Source organism: Chlorocebus sabaeus, chromosome 3 (assembly GCF_047675955.1).
Source record: "Chlorocebus sabaeus isolate Y175 chromosome 3, mChlSab1.0.hap1, whole genome shotgun sequence".
Taxonomy (NCBI): Eukaryota; Metazoa; Chordata; class Mammalia; order Primates; family Cercopithecidae; genus Chlorocebus; species Chlorocebus sabaeus.
Window position 1 is genome coordinate 28,220,304 of NC_132906.1, and position 16,787 is coordinate 28,237,090.

General features: G+C 43.4%; 1 protein-coding gene across 6 annotated transcripts in view; it reads left to right on the forward strand.

The window, feature by feature from the left end:
• The window catches only part of TRIM13 (tripartite motif containing 13), an 80,521-nt gene that overhangs the window by 55,998 nt on the left and 7,736 nt on the right, over positions 1–16,787 (forward strand). For 2 of the 6 annotated variants that reach the window (XM_007960423.3, XM_073014345.1), the window contains exon 2: positions 3,983–4,078. The gene's annotated coding sequence lies outside the window, so the exon portion shown is untranslated. Of the gene's footprint in view, positions 1–2,317; positions 2,943–3,323; positions 3,534–3,982; positions 4,079–4,109; positions 10,155–16,787 lie in introns of those variants that run through there. The other 4 variants (XM_037986672.2, XM_007960421.3, XM_007960422.3 and 1 more) reach the window with 4 other exon arrangements.

Consider the following 16,787-nt stretch of genomic DNA (forward strand, 5'->3'; position numbering starts at 1 on the left):
CTATAATCTTAGTGCTGTGCTGATATATAAATTCCAAGTTTCAGCTGTTAGTTACTTATTTGAAGATCAAAAGAAGGAAATTTCAGTGTGACAAGAATGTTGACAATCCCTGTGCTATCTCTACTAGGATCTAGTTCCACCATGCTCTTCCAGGGAAGGATGTAGCTGTGTATGCAGGTTTTAGTTGGACAGTCATCTTTTTCTAGTCACATTACCTGTGGCAGTTTCCCAGTCGCTGTTCTGTGTGTTAGGACCACGGGAGGAGAGAAAAGGTTATTCTTCCTTCTCCATTTTTTCCACACTTAAGATAATTTAATATACTGTGTTTTCTAGTTAGTATTTAATTTGTGTAATAGTCTAGAGATTGCTATACAGATTTAATGTGTTTTACACTTAGTTGGGCAAAAGCTTATTAGTATTTACCACCACCGAGATCTAACTACATAAATATGTATTACATAATTATATTAAGGATGATTTTTGGGTTTTGAGTGTGAACCCTAAAAATCTGAGCCAGGTCCCAGTTAATTTATAAAGTTTATTTTGCCAGGGTTGAAGATAAGTGCCCATGATACAGCCTCAGGAAGTTGTGACGTGCCCAAGGTGGTCAGAGCAGTTTGGTTTTGTACACTTCAGGAAGACATGAGATATCAACCAGCGTATGTAAGATGAACACTGGTTTGGTCCAGAAAAGGTAGGACAACTCGAAGCAAAGGAGGGACAACTCAAAACAGGGAGGGGGCTTCCAGGTTTTAGGAAGAGGCAAATCACTGCATTCTTTTGAGTTTCTGGTTACCCTTTCCAAAGGAGGCAATCAGATATTATCTCAGTGAGCAGAGGAGTGACTTTGAGTAGAATGGGAGACAGGTTTGCCCTAAGCAGTTCCCGGAAGCTTGACTTTTTCCTTTAGCTTAGTGATTTTGGGGCCCCAAGATTTTCCTTTCACATGAGTTAACTGTCCACTCTTGTGAAATATCATTTAATATTAGGATATCTGAAATGTTTCCATATGGCTGGGTGCAGTGGCTCACACCTGTAATCCCAGCACTTTGGGAGGCTGAGGCCCAACGAACACTTGAGCCCAGGAGTTTGATACCAGCCTGGACAACATAGTGAGACTCCATCTCTACATAAAAAATAAAATTGGCCAGGCGTGGTGGCACATGTCTGTGGTCCCAGCTACTTGGGAAGCTAAGGGAGGAGGATCACTTGGGCCCGGGAGGTTGAGGCTGTAGTGAGCCATATCGTGCTACTGCACTCCAGCCTGGGGGCAGAGGTAGACCCTGTCTCAAAATTAATCAACAAACAATGACAACAAATAAATGAGATGTTTCTATAGATCACTTTTTTAGATCTATAGTTTTAGATCTATAATTTAGTGATTTTTTTTAAAACACTAAATTAATTAATTGAGATGGAGTCTTGCTCTGTTGCCCAGGCTGGAGTGCAGTGGTACGATATTGGCTCACTGCAGCCTCCATCTCCCGGGTTCAAGCGATTCTGCCTCAGCCTCTCAAGTAGCTGGGACTACAGGCATGTGGCACCATGCCCGGCTAATTTTTGTATTTTTAGTAGAGACCGGGTTTTGCCATGTTCGTCAGGCGGGTCTGGAACTCCTGACCTCAGGTGATCCGCCTGCCTCGACCTCCCCAAGTGCTGGGATTACAGGTGTGAGCCACCGCTCCTGGCCTAAAAACACTAAATTTAAGTAAGCAACTGGGGTGCAGTTTTGTCACTGACAGTCATGGTGCTGTAGAAAGAACCCACATCTGGAATCTGCCTTTAGCCTCAGCTCTGCCTCTTGTTTTTTTACCTTGGAAAAGTCACTTCACCTGTTATCTATATGGGATGAAGATCATAATTTCTATTACACAGTGTTCTTAAGAGACTGAATGACGGAAATTAAAAGAAGTGTTCTACGAAGGCAAAGTTAGGTTTTTTACAGCAGGAAGGGAGATGCACACAGAGAAGTGGGAATCTCAAGAGACGGATGTGGCCAGGGGCTTTTTATGGGGGTTGGGCTAAGCATTATTAGTCAAGAAGCTGAACTGCTATATATGGTAGATCTTGAATACAGTTTCTCCAAAATAACCTATTTCCTCCCCAAACCCAAACTTCCTCAACTGGGATCGAACTCAGTCCTGCAGCATGTTCTGAGATTCTGTACTCGCCTCACTTCCCCCAAGACTGTAAATTTTGGAGGGAGCCATTCCTTCATCATTCATGTTTGCATCCTCCACACCGTTCATAGTTAAGTGCTTAGTACGTTTGCTATTGGGCAAGGTCCTCAAATGCGAGGCGGACGTCAGAAGTCAGGTTAGCTACTGAGTAACTGCTCGTGGTGGATAATTTAAAGTCAATTTGAAAGTTCATCCTTTCCCCCAAAGGCAAAAACAGGCGTTCCTTTTCTTAAAAGAGAATTTTAAACAGAATTGGGTCTCTGGTGTCCAACCTAAAGCCCTCAAAGAAAGAGGGTCACGGTTGGGGGTGGGGGCGATGGGGGATACTGAACCCTCTTCTGGTTGCGCCTTGCCCTGAGCCCCCGGCTAGAACTCTGGCGCGCTCCCAACGCGAATCGGTGACTCCGCAGGGCGCGCAGTGCGGAGGTGCCCGTCCCACCCTCCCCCTTGGGGGGTGCGGGCTCCATCTCCCCGAGCCGCTGGGGTCGGCTTCTGGTCTTGAGATGCGGATGAAGTGGTGTGAAGGGTTGGGCTTTTTTTTTTGTTCCTAAAAATGCAACGAACAAAAAAAAAAGTACAACAATCCAAACCCAACCATCTTAATTGCACGGCAGCTTAACTGGGAGACTTTCTTCCCGGGCGGCCCCACCCAGGACGGCGCCGCTTCAGTCGAGCCCACCGTCTGGGCGAACAGCGTCCACTTCCCGGAGCCGCGGCCCAGCCCCAGCGGGAGGGTTTCGGGCGCGCGCAGGCCTCTGGAAGGTAGAAAAGCCCGCAGCCCGGCCCTCCCCGTCCCAGGCGGCCCGCGCGGGTGGACGGCGGGAGCCGGCGGCGGTTGGAGACGCCGGAAGGAGCGCGGTCTCACCTCCCGGCTCCCTCCGCTGGGGCTAAGCGCGGCGGGGAAGGCGGGACGCAGCGAAGCGGGCCGGGGAGGCGGGGCCCGAGGTGCAGGCGGAGGCGGGCGACAAGGGAAGGGGGACGGGGAGGGCAGCGGAGGGGGGACGGCAGGGGGGGAAGCAGTCGACTGGGAAGGGGAGGAGAAGGGGGGAAGGGGAGGAGAAGGGGGGAAGGGGAGGAGAAGGGGGGAAGGGGAGGAGAAGGGGGGAAGGGGAGGGGAAAGGGGGAGGGGAGGGGAAAGGGGGAGGGGAGGGGGAGGGGGCGGGGCTCGCCGGAGCCGCGAGTCCATTTTGCGGCTGTGCCTGGCGCGTACCATACGGTCCCCACGGCTGGAGGACAGGCGGTCGCGCTGCCTCTCCCACTCGCCGGAGGTCGGAGATAAGTACCCGCCGCCCAGCTCCTCTCGGGAAAGCGGGGTGGTCCTCGAACCTGCAGCGAGGGTGGGGACTTGCCCAGGTCAGCAGGGAACTGCGTGGGGTGGGGCTGGCGAAGGCCATCTGAGCTCCAGTCCCGGCAGCGCGGCACTGTCACGGGCATGGGGAGGAGCGGCTTGCGGTGGGCGCCGGAGTAGTGTGTCTGTGGTCCAGAAAACCTGCGCTGCCCGGAGCCTTTCCGGCCCCGCTACCAGCGTCTCCACATTCCCTAGAAAAGAAAAGACGGGTGTGGGCCGTAGGTTAGAGCGCGCCGCCAGCGTCTGGCGCTGACCTGGAGAGGTTGCATGGCGCCGAGGGAGGGCGCCCTAACCGAGAAGCTGCTTAATACAAAGAGCTCCAGGCTCCTGGCGTTTGACCAGGTCTAAACAGCCTGGCTTTATTTTTGAGGGCGATTGAAAAAATTGAGGGTCAAGATTGGGGTCCTGTGCAAATAAATGCGTTAATACTGTTCTTTTTCTTCTCTCTTTGCAGTAGCCTGTAGTTCGTTAGTCAAAACGTGAAAAAAAGACCTGCTTTGCCCTGGGAAATAGTAACCCTGCCAAATACATCAGCTTATAGGAGACAGAGGTAAAATACAACAATAATTTTCCTATGTTATCCTTTTTTTTTTTAAACACCCAATTTCAATAGGCCCCAGAACCTTCCAAAATGGAACTGTGTGTAGAATACGTATGTTCCCATCCACTTTTCATTGGTGGTTTTTGTTCTTTTCATATTTTGTTAAAACTTAGAAAAATAGAATCCACGTTTAGCATCTATTTATGTGGTATTTGTCTTAAATATATCCAAACATTTATATTGCAAAGGAAGAAAGGAGCTTCCACACTTTTTTCCTAGTTTTTTTCCCCTTCTCCTATGCTTAGGGAATTGTCAGGCTGCTAGAGCTTATAGAACAGGGCTTGAGTTTTCTAGAGACCTTTATATAATAGGCATTTTTAAAGCAGAATTTTATTTACATAGGCACTCCTTCTAGTAGAACTTGATGGAGCTGTTGTTAACTGACTATACTTCCTTCTTACACAATGGGAGCTTCCCTATCCTTCCCTAAAAATACATTTTTTTTTTCCTTTCTACCAGCTGGCTTACTAAACCTCCCTGGGAAGTCCTTGCCTAACACCGGGCTGTTCTGTTCATTCTATACATTATGATAGGTTATCTGGCCTTAATTCTGCCACAGCTTTAGTTCAGATATGCTCATTTTCATGACACTGCTTTGTACCTGATACCCTATGTAATACGTGTTTTGCTTTGCCTTGAAATCACAGTTCAAGTTTAGAACCTTTTCTTGCTTGATACACTGGTGCTCCACAATAACACCTTAAATGTGTAGAGTTTGCATATATGTAATTAAACCTTAAGTTTGTATAGTTTTGTAGTTTATGGAATTCTCACACATTACTGTAATACAGGAGTTATTGAAAAATTATTTTTAGGCAGCTAGAAAGGGTAAAAGAGTTCTCGGTGGAATTTTCCTTTAATAAAAAGCAGCTCCCGGCCGGTGACTTTGGGAAGTTGAGGTCAGGAGTTCAAGACTAGCCTGGCAATATGGGGAAATCCCATCTCTACTAAAAATACAAAAATTAGCTGGGTGTGGGGGTGTGCACACCTGTAATCCCAGCTACTTGGGAGGCTGAGGCAGAACCACCGCTTGAACCCAGGAGGCAGAGGTTGCAGTGAGGCGAGATCGCGCCACTGCACTCTAGACTGGGCAACAGAGACTCCTCTGGTTACCAAAAAAAGCCCCCAAACCATTTATTTTCTAACAGAAAGCAGCCTGAAAAGTCAAGCTGCAAGCAGAAATATGCAGGCTAGAAGCTTTTGTATGTAAATGTTGCCAGCTATATCTGGAAGCCAGGTACATTCAGTATGGGGTTTCTTGCTTCCTTTTCCTTGTCACCCTATGTGGGCGTCTTGGCGATCACTAGGTAAAACCACAGATGCAGGTGTCACGGCGGGCCCCAGATAGAAGCCACATTTGCATAACAAAATTAGGGTGGGAGGGTCAGTCTTTAGCTGGGCTATGTAAATGGTACATCTAGTCAAACCAGTCCCCTGGGCTCTGTGTAAATCACCACCTCCTTGCTCTGTACAAAATCGATTGCTTTTCACCTCAAACCCAGAGACCCTCTCTTGAGTGACCTTTCTCACATGAGGAACCTTTCTCTGTTAAACTTTCCGCTCCTAAACCCACTCGTGTATGTCCATGTCCTGAATTCTTTCTTGGCTCGAGACAACCACAGGTGTATCCTCCAGACAATGGAGCCATTTCATTATGAGGTAAATACTATAAAATTCGTTTTTTAATTTTTTTCCAAGAGATGGGATTCTCAACTGTGTCTTGAACTGGGCTTAAGTGATCCTCCCGCTTCAGCCTTCGGAGTAGCTGGGACTACAAGTGTGTGGCACCATTCCCAGATATAAAAATCCTAATTTTATGAAGGATAAAACTGGTTCTTGAACACAGGTACTCAAAAGCAGGTTTTGTGCTTTTCCCTTCACTGGAGAGCCTGTTAAACCTAGTTTGTAAAAATTGCAAAATTTTAGAAGGGATTTTAGAGAACTTATGATTAAACCTCTTCATTTTATGAATAAGAATACTGAGTTCTTGAGTCACTTTCTAGATACAGTGCTAAGGTCTAAGAATTAGAAAACTCACGCTCTATGATGCCTAGTGTGCTGTGTACAACTTATAAGTCTCCATTTTTTGAGTGCTGGGGGTGTCTTAGTTTTTTTGACTCCTAAAGTTAGGTGTTTTGATGATTTCTAAGATGCTTTTAAGCCCAGTATTTCTATTCCTACTCCATAAATTTTATTACCATTTATTGCCTATATATATGTATATATAGGTAAGACACAGATGCAGACTAATGTTAACTGCCTTAAACTTTTATATTTTAAACTCGAGTAGGTATGGTAACAAGTGTGTCTTATTCTTGGTTTTTTACTAAGTCCTATAAAAGTAAGGTTTTCTTGTAAGGTTAGGAACTGCATCGAGAGGTGGACCACTCTAATACATCATTGGTTAGAGTTCATAAAGTGATATAAACCCTTTCTAGAGAGAAACCTAGTCATCTTTTCAAGAGCCTTAAAAATGTCCTTACTGTGGCCGGGCGTGGTGGCTCACGCCTGTAATCCCCGCACTTTGGGAGGCCGAGGTGGGCAGATCATGAGGTCAGGAGATCGAGACCATCCTGGCTAACACGGTGAAACCTCATCTCTACTAAAAAATCAAAAAAAAAATTAGCCAGGCGTGGTGGCAGGTGCCTATAGTCCCAGCTACTTGAGAGGCTGAGGCAGGAGAATGGCGTGAACCTGGGAGGCACAGCTTGCAGTGAGCCGAGATCGCGCTACTGCACTCCAGTCTGGCGACAGAGTGAGACTCCATCTCCAAAAAAAAAAAAAAAAGCCTTACTGTTTGACCCAAAAGTACATTTAAAGGAATTGTCTTAGGAAATAATCAGAGCTGTGGAGCAAGACTTTTCTCTATAAGGTGTTTATCTAAATGTTACAATACCCAAAAAATAAATTAAAAAGAAAACTCACAAACAAAACAACACAACAAGAAGAACAAACCCATAAATAAGCAATAAGAAAGCATATCCACAACATGGACTGTCATGTTTTTCTAGAATATATAATGATAGGGGAAAGGCATGTAATAAAATAAGGGGACAAGATACGAAATTGTATTCTACCAGTTTTGTTAAAATGTGTGCACATGCACAGACACATGGGATTGGAATAAAGACACCAAAATAATAGTAGTGGTGATTTCTTGCTGATGTGATTGTGGGTGGCTTTTTCTCTGTATTTTCTGAGTTTTCTATAATAAAAAGAAGTTGCTTTTATAATTTAAGAAGACACAAAAGCTAGTTGCATGGATAACTTCGATTTCAGTATGGTGTCAATATTTTATGGTTTTAATTGCGGTAAGAACATTTAACATGAGACCTATCCTCTGCACAAATTTCTAAGTGTACAGTACAATAGTGTTAACTATAGACATGAGCAGATCTCTGAAACTTATTTTTATGTGACTTTTATAAAGTATTTATCATACCTTCTAGAATAACAGCACCTGGCCAGGTGCAGTGACTCAGGCCTGTAATCGCAGCACTGTGGGAGGCTGAGGCGGGCGGATCACCTGAGGTCAGGAGCTTGAGACCACCCTGGCCAAAATGGTAAAACCCTGTCTCTACTAAAAATACAAAGAATTAGCTGGGCATGGTGGCAAGTGCCTGTAATCCCTGCTAATTGGGAGGCTGAGGCAGGAGAATCACTTGAACCCAGGAGGCAGAGGTTGCAGTGAGCCAAGATCACACCATTGCATTCCAACTTGGGCGACAAGAGCAAAACTCTGTCTCAAAAAAAAAAAAAAGCAAGCAGGAAAGAGTCAAGGCTAAACTGTGGTACAGAGAAGAGAATGAAGGAAAAGGAAAAAGTTTTTCTTAGTGCTCTGAACTAGCGAGGTAATGAATGGCTTGGTTTATGTTTTGAGAATTTCATCTTAGTCTGACAACCGTTTGTGAACTTTCTGAGTAGGTGAACTTTCCAAGCCTAGTGAACCTTCTGTACTAGCTCTGTTTTGCCTTGCCAGGGTCCCTGCTAGATTATCTTGGAAATTTTAACTACTGTTCATTCTAGGATAATGCCAGAAAAGGTTGGTTACTTCCTGTCTTACATGGACACATAGGTAACTTTTATATTGTTTGCAAAAGCCACATAATTATTTTAGATACTATGTGTAGTATATTAATTTTCATATTTAGAGGTATCTGAAACCTGATGTTTCTTACTTTGTCCTGTGTTGATCATATACATCACAGAGGTGCTATATGTAATATATTAATTTTCATTTTTAGAGGTTATATCTGAAACCTGATCTCTGTATCTTACTTTGTCCTGTTTTGATCATATAAGTCACCGGGACAGTCTCTAAAAGAATGAAGAGTAATGACACATTGATAGAGAGTATTTAAAATAAAAACTTTATAAATAATTTTCATATACTTTTTAAAATAGCTGTACAAATGAGAGAAACTAGTATGTATAAGTTGTTTGTCAGAGGTTACAGACTGAGAGCCAGAGAAGTATGTCAGTCTCCTCACAGGTCTGGATTCAGAGACTTCCAGTAGTACATTAAAAAAAAAAATTTTATGAAAGATGAAACCATAGGCTGGTCATGATGACTCATGCCTGTAATCCCAGCACTTTTGGGAGGCCAAGGCAGGAAGATACTTGAGGCCAGGAGTTTGAGGCCAGCCTGGCCAACATGGTGAAACCCCGTCTCTACTAAAAACATAAAAATGAGCCTGACGTGGTGGCAGGCACCTGTAATCTCAGCTACTGCTCGGGAGGATGAGGCAGGAGAATCGCTTGAACGCAGGAAGTGGAGGCTGCAGTGAGATGAGATCGCACCACTGCACTCCAGCCTGGGCGACAGAGCAAGACTCTGTCTAAAAACAAAAACAAAAACCATACTACAGCAGATTAAACAACTTATGAGGCTTATATTTAGCTCTTTTCAAAGTTTTACTTTTTAAACTCAATATGGTTTTCTTATAATTGGCTCTTTAGTTTTTCCATCCATTTTATTGTGAAAATGTTCAAACAGAGAAGACTCAGAAGAATATTACGGTAAGTATTCTTACATCCTCTACCTAGGTTTTAATAGTTGTTAATAAGACCCTTACTTAGTTTCAAGAAAACATTTATTAATGGATCTCTCTCTCTACTTTTTTCGTTTTTTTTTTTTTGAGATGGAGTCTCACTCTGTCGTCTAGGCTGGAATGCAGTGGTGCGATCTTTGCTCACTGCAACCTCTGCCACCTGGGTTCAAGTGGTTCTCCTGCCTCAGCCTCCCGAGTAGCTGGGATTACAGGCGCCTGCCACCGTGCCCGGCTAATTTTTGTATTTTTAGTAGAGACAGGGTTTCACCATCTTGGCCAGGCTGGTCTTGAACTCCTGACCTCATGATCTACCCGGCTCAGCCTTCCAAAGTGCTGGGATTACATGCATGAGCCAATGCACCTGGCCTAATGGATCTCATACTGAAATAGAGTTAGGTACAGTGGCTCATGACTGTAGTCCCAGCTACTCTGGAGGCTGAGATGGGAGAATATAGTACACTATTTGAAAATAAGATTAGTGTGGTCAGAGGAAATGATTTTTTTTTAATGAGCCATTTTATTATAGGAATTATTTCGAAGTAACATGTCTATGAAGTGAGTTTCAATGTTTGCTGTCTAGCCACCTGATAGATACTTAGGTACTTTTTGAAATTCTTGCATTCAAAGATGCCTCAAAGCAGGATGGAAATTTGGGTTAAATCCTTAAGATAAAAGCATGATATATTTATTGGCTTTTCTTTTTGTTCCCTAATGGGATATGAAAAAAAAAAAGGGGGTAATATTTTGAACAACTTTATTATATTGCTAACAGCCAATGGAATTTAAAGACCTCAATAGGAAAGTTTCTTTTACTAATAGATTTTATAAGGAGAAAATTAACTTTTGTTTCAGAGTGAATGAATGAGTACCTTTTGCAGTATAATCATTTTAGGTTGATCTCTTGGAAGAATTTCTAGAAGGAAGAAGTCCAATACATATATATTAACTCTACTATATTATGACACCTTAACTTTGTAAGTATTGGCTTTTCCATTTTTATTATTTTAGTGATTGTGTTATGGTTTTCATTTATAGAAGCTGTTGTTGCCAAATACTAATTGAGGTAGGATTGATAAAGCGCTTTTTGTAATCCTTGTTTGTGGCTAGCTTGACAATTTGTTCAAAAAAAATAAATCTGTAGTGGTGGTATGCAACTTTGTTAAAAATAAAACTGTAAATCAAAGTGAATTTCATTGTATGTAAATTTAAAAGTATATTAGAAAATATCAATATGGCAGGAGAATAAGGTTTTTTTCCCGCAACTAGTGTCTACTACCACCTCTCTGGAAACTTTAAAAAGTGAAACTTTAAAAAGTTGTCAGCTTTTAAAACTGTTGGTGTAAAACATTTGGGAAATTTTTAATTAGTGGGAAAAAGGTATTTGTGCTTCAAAATTTGAGACTTTTCTAAGTATTCAGAAACATTCAAAGGAAGAAATGAATTTTGGAAAACTTGTTTGCCTTTATGTGCTTAATCTGACTTAAAGTTGAAATTTGAACAGTGAATATTAATTTTGTTTACATAAAGTTTTTTGACTTCTATATTGGGGAAAAAACTAGCTTGAGGCCAGGTGCAGTGGCTTATACCTGTATAATCAGCACTTTGGGAGGCTGAGTCCAGATTGCTTGAGCTCAGGAGTTTGAGGCCAGCCTGGGCAACATGCCAAAACATCATCTATACAAAAAAAAAAAAAGTACAAAAATTAACTGGGAATGGTAGCATGTGCCTGTAGTACCAGCTACTCATGATTCTGCGGTGGGAGGCTCACCTGAGCCTGGGGAGGTCAAAGCTACAGTGAGCTGTGTTAGGGCCATTGCATTCCAGCCTGGGCAACAGAGTGATACTCTCTCAAAACAACAAAACAGGGCGTGTTGGCTCATGCCTGTAATAACAGCACTTTAGGAGGCTGAGGTGGGAGGATCATTTGAGGTCAGGAGTTCAAGACTGGCCTGGCCGACATAACGAAACCCCGTCTCTACTAAAAACACAAAAATTACCCAGGTGGTAGTGGCACATGCCTGTAATCTGAGCTACACAGGAGGCTGAGGCAAGAGAATTGCTTGAGCCTAGGAGGCGGAGGTTGCTGGTGGGGAGGTTGCCAGTGAGCCAAGATGGTGCCACTGCACTCCAGTCTGGGCGACAGAGACCCTGTCTTGAAAAAAAAAAAAAAAAAAGGCCAGGTGCGGTGGCTTATGCATGTAATCCCAGCACTTTGGGAGGCCTAGGAGGGCGGATCACCTGAGGTCAGGAGTTCGAGACCAGGCTGACCAACGTGGTGAAACCCTGTCTCATACTAAAAATACAAAAATTAGCCAGGTGTGGTAGCAGGCACCTGTAATCCCAGCTACTCAGGAGGCTGAGGCAGGAGAATCGCTTGAACCCAGGAGGCAGACGTTGCAGTGAGCCAAGATGGCGCTATTGCACTCCAGCCTGGTCGACGAGTGAGACTCCCTCTCAAAAGAAAAGAAAAAAAAAACCCCAAAAAAGAGGTGGAGGGGATGTATGCTTTTTTAGTTCATGTCAAAGGAGTAAGCTGGGTGGATTATTTCAGATTTTGTGTTAGCCATACTTTAAGATTCTGTAAGTTAATTTGCTGTGAAGAGTACCTTTTATTTATGAGATTAAAAGCTTTAACCTATATTATCCTTTAAAACTTTGGAGGCAACAAAGATGTCTACCAAGGTTTCTTGGATCAAGTATTCGTCACTTGTGGAAGTGGTCACATAGTTTTGTCTTAGAGAAAGTTTTGAGTATAAAGAGAAGGCACAGGCAGGGCGTGTTGGGTCACACCTGTAATCCCAGCACTTTGGGAGGCCGAGGCGGGTGGATCACCTGAGATCAGGTGTTCGAGACCAGCCTGGCCAATATAGCGAAACCCTGTCTCTACTAAAAATACAACAGTTAGCTTGGCATGGTTGTAGGTGCCTGTAATCCTAGCTACTCGGGGAGTCTAAGGCCGGAGAATCACTTGAACTTGGGAGGCAGAGGTTGCAGTGAGTTGTGATCACGCCACTGCACTCCAGCATGGGCAACAGTGCAAGACTCCATCTCCAAAAAAAAAAAAGAGAAGGCATAAAACTAAAGGAAGAAGAGAAAAGGAAATATTTAGATTTTTAATTTTAATTTTATTTTTTTTGTGACAGAGTTTCGCTGTTGTGCGATTGCAGCTCACGGCAACCTCTACCTCACGGGTTCAAGCGATTCTCCTGCCTCTGCCTCCTGAGTAGCTGGGATTGCAGGCATGCGCCACCACGCCTGTAATTTTGTATTTTTAGTAGAGACGGGGTTTCTCCATGTGGGCCAGGCTGATTTCGAACTCCCGACCTCAGGTGATCTGCCCACCTTGGCCTCCCAAAGTGCTGGGATTACAGGTGTAAGCCACAGCGCCCGGCCGGAAATATTTAGATTTTAAAGTGAATGAAAATAATAATCTTTAAATTATAAACCAAAATTTGTAAGTTAAATCACTAAAAAGGAAACGAGGATCTATTGTAATTTTGATGCAATTTTTTAAAAAAAGAGACTTTCCAAATAGGTATTTTTTTTCCCTCTGGATCATTTTAAGAGCTGTAAGTTGATCATGACCTTGGGATGACTGTTTATTATTTTAAGTTTTCCTGTGTGTGACATTTTCCTTTTCACTTTTGGTCACATTTGTTTGCCTGAAAATTCTTCTTGGCCCCTGTTTTGTATCCTCAATTTTCTTCATAGTTTCTCTTTGCCTTTGGTGTCCTTTTTCTCCTCCTCATTCCACCCAATCACTTGGTATATTCTGTTTTCTTCTTATTTAATATGCTTGGATAGGATTCTCTAGTATTAACATTGCAGGTATTAACATTGCAAAGATGAGTAAATTAGGTTTATTTTATTGAGTGTTGCCCTTACCACTTTCCTGTTTCTGTTGCCTTCTCAAAAATCTGGCCTTTGTGTAGAATTCTTAGGCAAAAGATGGCAGTAATGGAAGTGAAAAGTGTGGAGCAGGACTGGGGTTGGCAGATCATCAAAAGTTTGACTTCACTGTTCTGAAAGTTTGTGTGTCTTACAACTGCATGGTAACCTCTTTCAGAAGACAAAGTTTAGTCTTTATAGCCATTCTCTTCCCAATGCTTTTCAAAGGTTATATGATTTGTCATATCACAAAGGATTTTTCAGAAAAATCAGCTGTTACACTTTTTTTTGGCAGTATGACACTAAATTTGAGACAGAATAATCTTTGCTTTAGTTCTCCCTATGTTATATATTATAAATACATGTATCTTACAATCTAATATAAAGCCATAAACTGGCTGGGTGTGGTGGTTCACACCTGTAATCCCAGCACTGTGGGAGGCTGAGGTGGGCGGATCACTCAAGGTCAGGAGTTTGAGACCAGTCTGGGCAACATGGTGAAACCCTGTCTCCAGTAAAAAAATAAAAATTAGCCAGGCGTGGTGGTGGGCGCCTGTAATTCCCAGCTACACAGGAGGTTGAGGCAGGGGAATCGCTTGAACCCAGGAGGCAAGAGGTTGCAGTGAGCCGAAATTGTGCCACTGCACTCCAGTCTGGGTGACAGAGGGAGACTGTCTCAAAATAAATAAACAAATAAAAACTTAGGGCCCAGCGCGGTGGCTCATGCCTGTAATCCCAGCACTTTGGGAGGCTGAGGCAGGTGGATCATGAGGTCAGGAGTTGAAGACCAGCCTGTCCAAGATGGTGAAACCCCGTGTCTACTAAAAATACTACAAAATTAGCCAGGTGTGGTGGCAGGTGCCTATAATCCCAGCTACTCGGGAGGCTGAGGCGGGAGAATCGCTTGAACCTGGGTGGCAGATGTTGCGGTGAGCCGAGATTGCGCCATCGCACCCCAGCCTGGGAGACAGAGTGAGACTCTGTCTCAAAAAAAAAAAAAGGCCAGGCGCAGTGGCTCACCCCTGTAATCCCAGCACTTTGGGAGGCAGGTGGATCGCCTGAGGTCAGGAGTTTGAGACCAGCCTGGCCAACATGGTGGAACCCCTTCCCTAGTAAAAATACAAAAATTAGCTGTGCGTGGTGGCAGGTGCCTGTAATCCCAGCTACTCTGGAGGCTGAGGCAGGAGAATTGCTTGAACCCAGGAGGTGGAGGTTGCAGTGAGCAGAGATCACACCATTTCACTCCAGCCTGGGTTACAAGAGCGAGACTTAGTCTCAAAAAAAAAAAGCAATAAATATTAACCCTGCAAGCTCAGCTTGTCTTTTACATACTGTTTACCTTCTAGATATAGTCCAGTCATGTATGGCTGTTGAAGTTACTGTTAAAAAATTTCACTTTTTATTACAGATGGCCTACTAAGTCCTATTATTTTGGTGATAATGTGATATGTGTATATCTCTGAGTAAACAATGTAGAAATATATAGTACTCTTGGTGTTTTAACTATAGAGATAAATGTATGTTTAAAATAAATTTGTGGCCTAGTGCAGTGACTCACACCTGTGATCTCAGTGGTTTGCGAGGCTGAGGCAGGAGGATTGCTTGAGGCCAGCTAGTGAGACCTGGTCTCTACAAAAAAAAGTAGCCAGGTGTGGTGGTGCATGCCTGTAGTCTTAGCTACTTAGGAAGCTGAAGCAGGAGGACTGCTTGAACCCAGAAGTTTGAGGCTGTAGTAAGCTATAATTAGGCCACTGTACTCCAGCCTGGACAACAGAGCAAGACCCTGTCTCTCAAAATAAAAATGAAAAATAATAAACCTGCATTGAGAAATGGTATTGCCTACATGAGGGATCTCAAATATTTTGGTCATAGGACACTTTTACACTCTTAAAAATTGAGAATTTTGGCCTGTAATTTCAGTGTTTTGGCAGGCTGAGGTGGGAGGATCACTTGAGCCCAGCAATTTGAGACTAGCCTAGGCAATATGGTGAGACCTCATGTCTACAAAAAAAACTACAAAGAAAAAAAATTAGCTGGGTGTGATGGTGCATGCCTGTAGTCCCAGCTACTCGGAGGTTGAGGCAGGAGGATGGCTTGAGTCCAAGAGGCAGAAATTGCAGGGGATTGAGATTGCACCACTGCACTCCAGCCTGGGTAAAAGAGCTGTCTCAAAAAAAAAAAATTGAGAATGCCAAGAAATTTTTTATGTTTTATACTGTCGATATTTACTCTATTATAAATTAAAACTATTTTTTAAAAATACTCATTTAAAATAGCAATGAATAAACCCATTACAAGTTAACAGATAATTTAGGAAAATAACAATTTTCCAAAACAAAATACAGAGAAGCATGGCATTGCAATATAGGCCTGTAATGAATGGCTATTTAATAGAAGACAGCTGGAGTCTTTTGTTTGCTTCTGTATTTAACCTGTTGCAATAAATTATTTTGGTTGAAATATACAAAGAAGGCTGGGTGTGGTGGCACATGCTTGTAATCCCAGCACTTCGGGAGGTGGAGGTGGGAGGATTGCCTGAGGGCTGGATTTCTAGACCTGCCTGGGCAACATAGTTTATAAAAAAATCTGTGGCCGGGCATGGTAGCTCTCACCTGTAATCCCAGCACTTTGGGAGGCCGAGGCGGATGGATCACCTGAGGTTAGGAGTTCAAGACCAGCCTGGCCAACATGGTGAAACCCCGTCTCTACTAAAAATACAAAAATTAGCCAGGCGTGGTGGTATGCGCCTATAGGCCCAGCTAATTGCGAGGCTGAGGCAGGAGAATTGCTTGAACCCGGGAGTCAGAGGTTGCAGTGAGCTGAGATAGCACCACTGTACTCCAGTCTGGGTGACAGTAAGACTCCATCTCAAAACAAAACACAAAACACAAAAAAACCCACTGAAACTAAAAATTAGCTAGACATGGTGGTGCACACCTGAAGTCTGAGTTACTTGGGCGGATCCCACTTGAGCCCAGTAATTCAAGGCTGCAGTGAGCTATGATCCTGCCAGTGCACTCCAGCTTGAGTGACAGAGCGAGACACCCCATCTCTTAAAAAAAGGAAGTACACAAAAATATAGGCTTACACAGATACATAGTTGGTAAAGGAAGGAATACTGTTTAGCCTTTTCAGGTAAGTTAATCTTTTTTTTTTCTTTTTTTTTTGAGGCAAGGTCTCACTCTGTTGCCCAGGCTGGAATGCAGTGGTGCCATCTCGGCTCACTGCAGCTTCTGCCTCCTGGGCTCAAGGGATTCTCGTACCTCAGCCTCCTGAATAGCTGGGACTACAGGCACATGCCACCACAGCTGGCTGATTTTCTTTGTTTTTTTTTTTTTTAGAGGTGGGGTTTTTGCCATGTTTCCCAGACTGGTCGTGAACTCCCGAGGTCAAGCGATCCACTCTCTGCAGCCTCCCAAAGTGTTAGATTACAGGCGTGAGCCACTGCTTCCAGCCTGAATCTTCTTTGATACTATACAAAAACTCAGGAAGTGCTAGTTTCTTTGTTGGAGTATGGAATCTGAAATTGTATTTATGAACCTGTTAGTCTTTCGTGAACCTCAAATGGATCTTTTACCCATGCCTGATTTATAACATGCATTAGTGACTTGAAATCATATTCACTGTTTTACAGATCTCCAAATATTGACAGATTTCATTATACAGTATACTCCTTTCCCCTCAAAAAATCCTCATATTCATTAATATCGCTACCCATC